The sequence below is a fragment of the Ambystoma mexicanum genome, chromosome 11 (assembly GCF_040938575.1).
Source record: "Ambystoma mexicanum isolate Mex_15411 chromosome 11, UKY_AmexF1_1, whole genome shotgun sequence".
NCBI lineage: Eukaryota > Metazoa > Chordata > Amphibia > Caudata > Ambystomatidae > Ambystoma > Ambystoma mexicanum.
In genome coordinates, this window is record NC_090934.1 from 952,112,593 (window position 1) to 952,125,730 (window position 13,138).

Below are 13,138 nucleotides of genomic sequence, written 5' to 3' on the forward strand. Positions count from 1 at the left end.
CTGAAGGTGTAATTGGTTGTATTGTATGTATCGCATGTTGAAATTAAACATTGTAAGTACGTGCCTTTCTAAACATCTGGTTTTCTAATTACATGGAGCAGTCTGTTGTTGTTGGTATTGTAAACACGGTAGCTGCTTCCGAAGCTCATTTACGGTACTGTTCATGCTCTGGAATGCTCGCAGACAGACGCAGAAATTGCTCTGCAGCCACTGCACAGACCCTGATCTGGTGTAAGTGACTACTCGTATAATAATACCTGCGCTGGCTAATGATTGCAGTGTACTGTGTCCAGTTCCAGTGCCTACTCCGAAAGTAATGATTCCTCAGGGCTAATGGCTGCAGATCCGGTACTTTCTCTGCATCTAATGACCCCTCTGTGCATAATAACTACAGGCACAGTGTCTGTTCTAGGTATGACTGTAGACACAGAAACAACACCCCTATGAATATCGGCAGACACTACCTTATGTAGCGCTAATGGCTGGAGCGGATGAGTGCAGACACAATAATACCTGCTCTGGATCTACTGACTTCCGGTACAGTACGTCGCACTTGCTCACCAGCTACATCTGACAATACCTGCCCCGGGCAAATAATTACAGACACAGTACCGGATCTGGCACACCGATTCCAGACACAGTACCTGCTAATCCGCTACAGTTGACAGAATATCTGCCCTGGGGCAAATAATTACAGACACCGTACCGGATCTGGGATACCGATTCCAGATACAGTACCTGCTAATCCGCTACATATGACAGTATACCTGCTCTGGGTTTTATGACTACACACACAATGTCTGCTCTGCACAGTACGTACCCTGGGGCTAACGATTCCAGTCACACTATCTGCTCTGTAGCTAATGGTATTTAACATAATACCTGCTCATGAGCAAATCTAGGATTAATGACTGCAGAAACAGTAAAACCCACATGCACCCTTTCCTTCTCATGTTTCCTTTCCCATTCCTAATTCATCTTTGAGATTTGAAGTGAAAGTACAGTATAAAGAAGTGATCAGTAGGGTTAAACCATTGTGCCACGATTTTCAAAACGCGTTTGGTGCAACTGATGGGGGGCGGGGAATCATTCAATTCACTTGCGCCAGAAAGGTGGTGAACCGTGCACATTTAAATGTGTGCATCGTAGTTGTGCACATTGAGGTTCTCTTTTTACCACCAAATGCACAACTGCACAAGGCAGAGGGTGGAAAGGGGGTTCTGGGCATTTTCAACTAAATCCCGATTTTCAAAAGAGGTGCACTTTTGAAGGCACAGGGAAAAAAATGTCTCTTTGCCTATAAAATGTGTGGGTAGGTCACTTATGATCCTCTCATGTAATGAGTGAGTTTATGCTGTGTGTGAATATGCAATTGAATGTTAAGTCAAATAATGTGGGTGTGTTCGTGCTGGGCCAGGGCCGTGAAATAGTACAGGATTTTTTCCAAAATCACAATTTTAAGGGCATTTATCCTCCCCATCCAGGATATTGATAAGGGCACCCATTCTGCCAGCAGCCGATGCAGCTTGTCCGCTAAAGGTGGGTAGTTAGCACGATAAAGAGCACCCATAGAACCAGTAATCTGGACTCCCAAATATCTAATGCTGGTTTCTGCTCATCTATAGGGTACTATACCCCGCAATTCCTGAACCTTTTCTGAGGGGGCGGTCATGTTTAATAACTGACTTGTGGGCATTTATTTTTAACCCTCCCCCCCCACCCCCCTCCCCAAAGAGAAGAAGTTCCTGTGAGATCCCTGGAAATTAGGTTTCTGGTTCTCTGATCAAGAGGAGCATGTCATTAGGAAACGCTGCAACTCCGCTCCTCACACCCAGAGGGAATTCCCCCTAATATTCAGGGAGGGCCTAATGCTGGCAAAGTGCGGCTCCAGGTGGATGGCGTACAAGAGCGGGCAAGCCCGCTTAGTGTCTCTTGAGACCGTGATCCTCTGGGAAAGTTGCCTGTTGATTGCGAGGCGCAAGGAGGGAGTTTGGTAGTTAGCTCTTACCATTGAAAGGAATTTAGAACCGAATCCCATAACCTCCATCGTATGGAAGAGGAATGGCCATTCGACCCAGTCAAATGCCTTCTCAGCATCCAACACTAGTATAAGTGCAGGGGTTATAGATTTATGACCGACCCGCTGAATGTTATCCGAGGTCTGCCTATGCCTAATAAATCCTTACTGGTCGGGATTAATCCGTTTGGGGAGGAGCTTATCCATGCATGACGCCAGAACCTTGCTGTAGATCTTTGTGTCTAGATTAATAAGGGCAATTGGCCGGTACGAACCGCATAGTGGCATCCTTACCTGGCTTTGGGAGCAGCACAACCATGGCTTCTTCCATTGTCGGGGTGACGCACATTGCCCACCCCCCCCTCACCTCATGAAAGAGCTGGGCTAAGCGCAGTATCAGAGCTTCTCTAAAGGTTTTGTAGAAGCACGCCGGAAAGCCATCCAAACTCTGAGCCTTTGCTGATGGCAAGGCAGCTATAGCCGCCCTTACTACTTTGGGAGTAATGTCTCCCTCAAGTTCTTCCCATTCTTGAGGGGTGTTCTTAGGGAGAGGGCACTAAGACAGGTATTCCCTTTGGGCTCCATCCTCAGGGGAATCTGATGTGTACAGTGATTAATAATATTCTGTGAAGACCGAAATTGTCAGGTAGACCAGTGCTTTCTTACCCCCTTCTTTATTTTAAGGATTGTCCTTGTCCCTTCTTTTTTCCTAATCCACCTCGCTGACAGGCGATCCACCTTATTGGCTTTGACATAATACCTCTGTTGGAGGTAGAGCAATGAACGCTCTGCAGTTCTAGTCTGCAAAACATCTAACTGGCCCCTAATCGGCTGATATTCCCTTTGCAGCGTGCTCCCCGCATTATTTGCCATTTGAGACAATTTTTGTTTGAGTTTAGCTTCCAATTCCTCCCGTAAGAGACCTAGTTGTTTGTCCCTCTGGCACTTTATCGCATTGTGCTCCCCCCCTCAATGTAGCTTTAAACGCGTCCCACACCACATGGTCGCGTACACCACCTGTTGCGTTAAGTGTAAAGTAATCCAAGATTTTATTCTTTGTCCTCGCGTAGGACTTCATCCTTAAGGATGTGGCTAGGGAACTTCCACCGCCTTAGGCCTGATTCGTTCTGCCCCATATTTAAGGTAATCGTTATGGGCGAATGGTCTGACCGGGCGATCACTTCCAGCTCTATCCTCGCGACCCTACCCAATAGTGACCTCGAAATCCAGGTATAATCTATCCTTGAGAAGGATCTATGAACATGGGAATAAAATGTGTAGCCCCCCCCCAGTTCCCTCCAGCCATCTACCAATGCCATTTGGGCCATGTGTTCTTTCTAGCAAGTAGATGGTGCCACCTGGTTGTGGAACACCCTTATGCTCCTGTCTTCTCTTGGGTCCCAGGCCAGATTAAAGTCGTCTACCATTATTATCTGCCCTTTGGCAAAAGTCTCCAATTCGGTCAGTGTTGCCTGCAAGAACCCATTTTACCCCGTAATGGGGGCGTAGATTGCTGCCACTGTATATTTCCCCCTCTCCCATTGTAAAGAGGCCACCAGATACCTACCCTTTGAGTCCCCTATGTTGCTATGACCTGGAAGCCTGGGATGTCCCGAATGGCGATTGTCACCCCAGGGGCATTAGATTGGAACAGATAGTGGTACCCCTATGATTTTCAGCTTATGCCTGTCTCTCCTCCAAACGTGCGTCTCTTAGAGGGCTACAGTTCATGTGACTTCCCCGCCCCAAGAATTGTTCCACCTTCCTTCTCTTAACCGTGGAATTAAGCCCACTGACGTTTAGGGCGGTCACCCAAAGCGCTTCCCTCTTTCCCATCATCGTCTTACCATGCGGCTCACACTAATGAGTGGCTGCTGTTGGGATCCCCCTCTACCTTCACCCTCCCTCCCCTTTCTCTGCAGGCTCAACCAGCCTCTAGCTTCCCCTGACCCATCATCTCTGGAATTGAGCCCTTGTAACAACCGAGACTAAACCTGTGGGGGTCCCCCGTGGCCCATGTAGATAAACCAAGACATCCTGTACTACCCACCTCCCTGGTACCTTTCCCCTAACTACCTCCCCCAGGTGGACTCTAACATTCCTTCCTGTAACCCCTCTTTTCCCTCAGCGTGGCGCTCCAGTGTCGATGGGCGTGTGGGCACCGTCCACTCGTGCCCCCTCGTCGGGGTTGGGGGTGCGGTGAAACTGGGCCCCTTAGGCCTCAATTCTTTTAGCCCCTTGTCGAAAAACTTCCACTCTCACTTTTTTACCTCCTTGAGCGGTTCTTTCCCTGGTCTTTCTTCTTGCCTTGGTGACCCTTCGTCCTCAATTTTCAGTACCCTCGTACCTTCCTTGCAGGTGGTGACTCGATGCTGTTTCCCTTTCCATTCGAACAGTAGTCCAAAGGGAAAGGTCCATTTATATCGTATGTCCGTTCGATCAGGCATCGCATCACCGGGCCCATGATCCTACGATTCACCAGAGTGGTCTGGGCTAGGTCCTGGACTAGCTGAAGTTCTGAGCCATTGTAGAGGATTGATCTGGCCCTCCTAGCAGCCGCTAGCACCTTCTCCTTCTGCCTATACTCGTGTATGGCCACCACTATATCTCTGGGTCTGGCCCCTGACTCTCCCCTTTTGACCCCACTCTGTGTATGTGGTCCAGCTCTATCCCCGACCAGTCTTCCACCTCTAGCAGGTCCGCGAACACTTGCTGCGCCATCATTACATTACAACATTTATATAGCACACTGTGGACCCTGGGGCATATAGGCGCAGACAGTTGAATCAAACAGATCACACCAAATGTATAGTCTCATCCTGGAGACTCTAAGAAGACGATTACTGACCAGGAAATACTTGGATTAAGCAAACAGAAAAGTTTTTACACCTTTCTTAAAAACTTGCAGGGAACTTTGACATCTTAGCATAGGCGGAAGCTGATTCCAGAGTTTAGGGGCCGCCAAATGGAAGGCCCCCTTCTCAGCCTTCGAGGTTCTGCACCTAGGGATTAGCAACAAGTTCTGATCAGAAGACCTCAACACTCTGCAATATACTTTTTTAGTAATGGCATCCTGCAGATAAGAAGGCATAATGCCTAGCCTGCATTTGAATGTGATGGTTAAAAGTCTGTGCTTAACACGAGCTTCGACGGGAAGCCAATGAAGTGATCACCTCGCTTCTGTCACATGATCTCTCCTGGTAAGCCCCAACACAGCCCTGTTCTGCATGATCTGTAATCTATGAATGTCCCTCTTGCTAAGACCTGCCAGTAGGCTGCCACAATAGTCCATTTTGGCCACAATAATGGCTCTAGCAATTGTTTCTGCACTTGCCTACATAATAAGCGGTCTGAGGTGGTAAAGCAGTTTAGCATAATATGCTGAGGCAGATGCAACACTAGTGACACGATGAGTCATTGATAGTGACTAATCTAGGGTCACCCCCAGAATCCTGAGTTTGGGGACAGGGATAATATGGTCAGACCCTAGCCTGAAGGAGCAAAATTTGCTGTCCAATTTTCTGAGGGCGACTGAGCTTACTATGATCATGAGTTTGGTCATGCTTTTATTTAGACCTAGGTTGTTATTAAGCATCCAGGTCTCCGAGAGTGACAGCCTGAAAGCGGGACAACACATTGTGTGTCATCTGCATAATTTGGGAATATAATCCCCTCTGCCTCTAAATTAGCAAAGAATGGCGCTATAAATAAATTGTAGGTGCAAAGGGATGTGCTGGCCCCCTGTGGGATCCCAAAGAGAACCGGGATGGGAGAGCCCTCCTGTGTCTGTTTTCCAAGAAGGATACAATCCATGAGAAAGCCAGTGATGAGAAATTGGCTACCTTGGACAATCTAGACTTCAATATAGAGTGGCTGACCAAGTCAAATGCTGAAGACTGGTCTAGCGAAACGAACAAAGAAAGAGACCCTCTGTCCAGGCGATCTAGCAGTGTGGACTTTAGGTCGAGAAGTGAAGTCTCGGTGCCAAAACTCTGCCTAAAACCAGATTCAAAATAGGGTACTTATTTAAATGTTCGATATCTTGCTCTGCGCGACATAATCCAATATGTTAGGAGGAAAAGTGTATTGGATATTGGGCGATAGTTCAGAGGATTATCCCTTGCCAGTCCAGCTTTTTTAAGTATGGGCGTAACCATTGTTTGTTTCAAGTCATCTGGAACCTTTACTTCCCTCAGTGATGTATTAACAAATATGCTGATTACTTTTATGAGAAGCGGGGGGCAGGTTTTTATTATAAGGGAAGAACAGAAATCCCCTTTACAACTGGAAGGTTTTAGTTTTTCAATGATTTTCTTTGTAGCAAGTCTTTCGTGATTGGATGAAGTTAAATTGGGCAACTGTTGATTCAATTCCAAGGGGTATCTGCTGCGAACTTGGAGCCTTTGGAGGTAACTGCTTCTTTCTTTCCAGCATCCCAGCTCTTATACCCAGGAGTTTATTTTGCATGCCGTCCTGTATACGCTGGCACTAGGTAGAGTCCATAATCTCAAGTTGATCCTCTGGAGGAGGAACTACTGCCTGTTCTTTAAGGATTTAAAAGATTTCCTTCACATCCGATGTGGCATTAGCGATTCTTAGATTATGGAAGTTCTGCTTTGCTTCCAGAGCGGCTAGTTTTTAGTCCTTAACCAGAGTCTTCTAGGACTGAAGGAGGGCTGGTTTAGAATCGGATTTCCACGAGTAAAAAGCCTTAAGCGTTAGGCTTTAAGCTTTCTGAACTCCTCCGTAAACCAGGGTTGACTTTTAAATTCTATATTCTTTAGTTTCTTAGGTTTTAATGGTGCTAGGATATTGTATATGCTAGCCATGTTGCTAGCCAGACAAGAGGACATAGTGGTTTTAAAAAATAAAAATAAAATTACAAAAAAAATAAAAATAAGAGAGAAACTTATGATGTTGTCCAATAATGGCGCAATATTGTTCAGGGTTAGGCGTTTTAGATTGCGTGATGGAGAATAGCTCTTATTGGGATTACTTAGTTTCACCGAGAATGGTACCAATATAGAAACATTTATTTGTGCGTAGATCCTTGTCCGCCACTGACTCAGCAAGGCCCTTTATTCTGAAGTTAGATCTTCTCGAGTGGCTTTTAAGGTCTTTGCTCTGGGTCTCGAGGTTCTGTGTGACCTTTGCTAACTGCTCTACCAGCTTGTTTATCTTCCTTGTGTACTCTGCAACCTCTTGTATGGCGCTCTCCACTGCATCGGTCCGCTCCTTCGTTATGTCCCCTTTCACCTCTTGCAATGATTGGGACCATTATGCTCGCATCATGCTAAACTGCGACTGAATGGTGTTCCCTATCTTGTCTGCAAAATCCTGAAAGCATTGGCGAAGGACCTCCTGGGTGACCATATCATCTTTTGCAGTGCCTGCCAGCGCCCCCAAATCCTCTCCTGCTCCTGATCTCCCCTAGTCGGTACCCTGCTGTCTCTGCGCCAAAGTCTCTGCAGATTGCCCTTCTGTGATTTCTTCACCAACTTTGGGGCAGCTTGCAAGTCCTTCCCCTTGTTTTTGGACATGTGTGTAGGCAGGTCTGATTTTGGGGGGGGGGAGGGGTGGGCTGTCCCCTCCTCTTCTCCCTGATATTGTGTCGCATCCTTCGGACCTCTTATGGCTATTTTTTCAGGGCGTAGGAACCTCCTCCCTCCGCTGCTTTGTGGGTCTGCCCTTGACTGTGCGGGGGGGAGGGGGTTGGAACGCCTCTCTAATTGTGCGCAGGTGAGCCACTGTTTGTCCTCCTTCTCGGGTTTCAAATAACCCTCCTCCTGGCCTTGGATCACTCTTCCTTGAGCCCGGGCAAATGACCTCTCCTTTATTCTTCCTTGCCCACCACGGATGTAGATGGACGGTTTAGCCCTCTATTCGGCCTCAGGATTGGCTTGTGGATGCCAGTGCCCTACCAGTCCCTGTCTCCTATGCGTGGTGCGCCTCTTGTACCCTTGTCTCCCTTGCTGTGCTTCTGGATGGGGGTGCGCTGGCTAAGGCACTATATGCAGCTCCAAAATGTACCTCAAATGGGCCTCCTGCCACCCCGACTATAACACCACAGGGCCTCCCCTGGTCTTCTCTTGGAATCCCAATCATGATGCACTTTTTAGTGGGTATCCATCATGGATGCCAGTACAAAATAGATATGTGCTTTTATGTGGCTGCAGTGGCATTTTGGGGCACCATTCTTTGCTGTGACATTTTTTTATTTTTCATACTGGGATTCTATGACAAAGCAATCATGAGTGTTGTGTCTATACTGGCATTTAGGGCAGACAGTCAAGCCATTTCTTACTGTGGCATGGCTTATTTTTCACTGGGTATCCAGGGTAAAACAAACATGATAAGAATGATTACGCATCTAGACTCGCCTACATTGTGCAGCCAGTTTGGACATGTTTTCCTGTTGTGACAAGACATTTTTAAAGGCAAAGCCAACAGGAGTGTGTGGCAGGCCACGGTGGGCATGCTGCTACCCCCCATGCTCAGTCTCCAGAAAAAGGGGGATGGAGGGGTTAGTGGGGAAAAGAGTGAGAGGATAGGTTAAGAACCAGAAGGAACTGCCGTCTGTTTGTTGTTTTGCATGTGGTCACTTGTGAGCTGCCTCGCGCATTGTAACCATATGGGTAAGATTCCGTGCCGGATGTGTGGAAGTGTTTTGTGTTGGTATTAGTGTGGTGTGGTTATGATGGGTTGGTCATATGCACTGGTTAGATAGTTTCCATAAGGGATTAATAGTCACAGGTTGTCGTAGCTGTCAGGTAGTCCGGCATCTTGGTGTGTTGCGTTTTAGATGATTTTGGGCTATGTGAGTGGTACATTCTGGATGTCGGCATAGTAATTGTTCTCTGTCGGCATAGTAATTGTTCTCTGTATGTATGAGTGTGGCTAGTCCAAGATCTGGTGTAGAAGTGTCAGTTATGTAGGAGGAGCAGTAAGGGAAGAGGGTTAATAAAGTTAGTCTGTTTGTGGTCTCTCTTTGGATGCCACTTGACGGTATCTAGATAGGTTATTGTTTGCGGTTCTCTGGCACCTGTCATCTCCTCTCTAGTTGTTTGTCTGCGGTGTTGTTGTTGCTGGTGTCCCTTCTAGGTTGTTATTGTCTGCTGAATAGCCAGGTTTTTAGCAGTTTCCTTAAGGTGATGTGGTCTTCTGTGGTTCTAATTACTTTGGGCATGTTGTTCCAGGTGTTAGCAATTAGACGTGAGAACGCTGTTCTGGCGAATTTCCCTTTTTCTTGGTGTTTTCCCTCTATTTGTAGGTCGCTGCTGGATCTTAGTTCCCTTCCTGGGGGATACCAGTTCATCTTGTCTTGGAGGAATTCCGCTCTGTGTGTGTGCAAGGCTTTGTGGACGATGCAGACTGCTTTGAATTTGATGCACTTTTCTACTGGTAATCAGTGTAGGCTTTTCAGTGCTGGCTTGATGTGGTCTCTTCTTTTTAGTAATAGTAGGATTCTGGCTGCTGTATTTTACACCCTTTGGGGTTTCCTGGTGAGTATTTCTGGCATTCCTAGGTCAAGGTTGTTTGCCGAGATAATTCTTGTGAGTATCAGGGATATGATTGCAAGGGTTCTGTGGGAGAAGGAGAGATAGTGAGTAATCTCCTGAGTAGTTGTAAGAGGAAGAAGCATTTTCTGTAGATTGCATTCAATTGCGGTTCTGCATGAGTATTCCTATGTTAACTACATTGGTAGTCTCTGGTTGCGTTCCCATGCCGATTGGCCAGTCCAGTTGTGGGTTCCCTCCATTGAACCCCGCGGGTGAGAACATTATTTCAATTTTTGCCTGGTTCAGTTTGAGATTGTTGTCATCCAGTTGTATATGTCTGTGAGGCAGTTGTTGAGGTTGTTATTTTGTTCCTGTGTTCTGTTTGTTTTCACGATTAGTTTTGTTGTAGGCGGTAAGTCCGTAGGATCGAATGATTTTCATTAGTGGGCACATGTAGGGGGGGGAGGCTGGAACCCTGTGGGACTATGCAGGATATATTTTTGGTGTTTGAGATGAACGGTGGTAGGTAGGAACTTTCGGTTCGGTTTGTTAGGAATAAGGTATGCCACTTTAGTGCAGATTCCTGTATGCCACGTTCCATCAATATTTGTATTAGTGCTGCGTGGCTGATTGTGTCAAAAGCCGCTGAAAGGCCCAATAGAAGGGCCGATTGGGTGTCGTCTACGTTTATATACAGATCTTCCCATATTGATTGAAGTGCTGATTGTGTTCCTCTCAACTGGTGATTGGTAGAGTGTTCAGTTTGTTTTGACGTTTGTTTTGACCTGTTTAAGATGGATTTTGTAGACGTGGTTCTCCAGGATCATTGCTGAGTAGGGCAGGTTGGATATCGGTCTCTAGTTGCTTGGGTCTTCTGCTCTTTCAGACCTTTTTTATCAGTGGTTTGATGAAGGCGGATGGTACTATTCCTCTTTTGAGTGATAGATTAGTTAGGTTCCGTAAGCGTAGATTCATTAGGTTCCAGAAGTGTGTCGCTGGGGTTCTGTGGTTGAGGATTCCTTTGAAGATGTCCAGGGGGGGCAGGGATCCCTTGGAGATCCTGCAAGGTTGGTGTTCTTGAACAGTGTGGCAAAAGTTTCCTCTGTGATTGGTTCTAGGCGCATGAGCTTTGCTGTAATATGTGTTTAGTCTGGTCCAGTGGTTGTATTTGACCCGGCTAGGTTGATGGTTTCCTGTATTCTCTATTTTTGCTCTAAGGTGGTTGGTGATTTTGTCACAAAGTGTTTGTGTAGGGGTGACAGAATTTTTGCAGGAAGAGGCTTTTTTAAGTCTCTGATTTTGAAGAGTTCTTTCTGTGGATTGTTTGAATTCTTGTGGCTTCGTTTTTTTCTGCTTTCTGGACAGTTACTTTGTACAGTTTGAGTTGTCTTTGGTATTTTAGTTTGTCTTGTCTGGTGTATTCTCTCCATTCAGCATTTTTTTTCATATTTTATTTTTTTAAAGATTGTTTTTCAGGTCTTCTGTGAACCATTTTGCTGGCAGTTTTTTTTTTGTTGGTGTTGCTTTGAATGTTTAGCTGGTGCTAATTGGTCAAGGATCAAGACTCTTACTTAACTCTCCATATGGTTAGTTTTTCCCTCCTTCTGCCTACCCTTTTGATTCTATCTCATTCACCTCCACCCTACCTGCTTCTTGTTTACAACTGGTCCCCCCTTCATGCTCTCATCTAAGCACTCTCCTATAACCTTACCTCTTTTCTTATACCTATTGGTGCTTTATTGCCTTGATACTGAAATTCTGGGTGTGTTTGGGAAAGTGAGATTTGGGTGTGTCTAGGTTAGTCAAATTTGGGTGTATTCTGCATTTAACTTTGGCCATGGATTTGGAACCTGCTAGCCCAGTGACTACTCTATACCCCTGGACTTCCTTACTCCTCCCTCTGCCTCCTCTCTCTTCACACCCATGGCGCTTTTTGTTTCTCCCATCTATTCCAACTGCTTCTCTATCAACTAGCCTTCCCTTCTCACTAGGTCTGGAAAGAAGAAGTTTAAAAAGGATATCTTGGCCTCCAACCATGGACTCCCTATCTCCGATACCTATTCCAGCACCTCTTGCAGACAGACCCTCACAGACATACTCTTTGTTGTTCCTTTGCCGGATCTATGGACGCCCCCATATGGTCTCTGTGCTCTGTCCTTTCTGCTCCTCTCCCATTAATGGTGGCACTCGCTGGGAAGTCCTCATGGCTTCTTTCCACTCCTCCAGAGTCATCCTTAATGTCTACCTAAATGGCACTGTCATGGTCTAAGGCCCTCAGGCCAATCCCCTCCTCTTTGATGGGCGGTTCCCTCGCCTCATCAACTTCCTTTCATCTCCAGCTGTCCCCTCCTCTTACTCCTCGGCTACCTTGCCCAGTATTCCCTCCTCCTCTGCCCCTCCTCAGGCTACCTCCACAACTCTGCAGGGCCTACCTCTGATTTGTACCCTTACCCGGAAGCTCTTTAAGACTGGCAACCTTCTTCATCTTGCCACTCTCAAATCTCGCTCTGCTGTCAAACACTCCTCTGACATCTGCCACCTCCTTGAAGAACTTGACCTCAATGTCCTTGGTCTCACTGAGACATGGTTAACGGCCAGCTCTGTCACGAGCTTTGACACTCTCCTCCCTGATGGCTACAAGATCCTCTCTGTACCCAGATCCACTCGGCCTGGAGGGGGATTAGCCCTGATCTTTCCTGCGTGGATTCCTGCCACTATCATTCCCACTCACCCACTCGGATCTATTCCTCTTTCGAATGCCTTGTCTGCAGGCTCTCTCTCTCTCCCAGCCACTCTTACTGTTGCTACTCTCTACTTGCCCCCTGGTCAAATCACCTCTTTTCTCTCTGAGTGGGCTGACCTCCCTTCCTCCCTCCTGACCTCTACCACTCAACTCCTCCTTCTTGGTGACCTCAACTTCCACGTTGATTCTCCCTGTCCCTCATCTTTGCTCTTTCGCGACCTCTGCGATTCCCTCTCCCTCATTATCCCTCCCCTCCGGCCCGACGCACTCTGCAGGACACACGCTTGATGTCTTGATCTCCTCTGGCCTCCCCTTCTCTATCCCTCTGTCCACTCCTCTCTCCTGGAGTGACCACTGCCTTCTCTCCTCTCACCTCTGACTCTCTTCTCCCCCCACCCCCAAGCCAAGCCTACCCCAACCCACCTACCTTCTCAGACATCCGGCCCAGGAAGCGTGTGTCAGTTGAGGCTTTCGCTGCCACCTTCTCTCCGCCCCGTCATCCTCCCGCTGTCTCACATCCGGACACAGCCCTGTCCCTTCTTTACTCTTCTATTTCTGATACTCTTGATGCTCTTGCCCCTGTCATGAGGGTCCGCTTGAAGTCCAAAGCCAAGTGCAATTCCTGGTATGACTCTGACCTAGCCACACTTAAACGTATGTGTAGGGCGGCTGAGAGGAAATGGAGGGCTTCTTGTTCATCCTCTGATAAACTGGCCTGTCGCTTGCTCCAAAGGCAATACCGACTCTCTGTCCGCACCTAGAAGAGAGTCCACATTCAAGCCTGTGTCTCTGCGGCATAAACAACTTGGCCGAACTCTTTAAAATCTGCAAGGAGCTTGCCAACCCTGCTGCAGTCTCTACCCCTCCTCTTGCCTCCCA

General features: G+C 47.2%; 1 protein-coding gene across 3 annotated transcripts in view; it reads left to right on the forward strand.

Annotated features, from left to right (window-relative positions):
- Positions 1-13,138, forward strand: part of LOC138503961 (uncharacterized protein C11orf24 homolog) — a 606,597-nt gene that overhangs the window by 264 nt on the left and 593,195 nt on the right. The gene's annotated exons all lie outside the window — the stretch shown is intronic.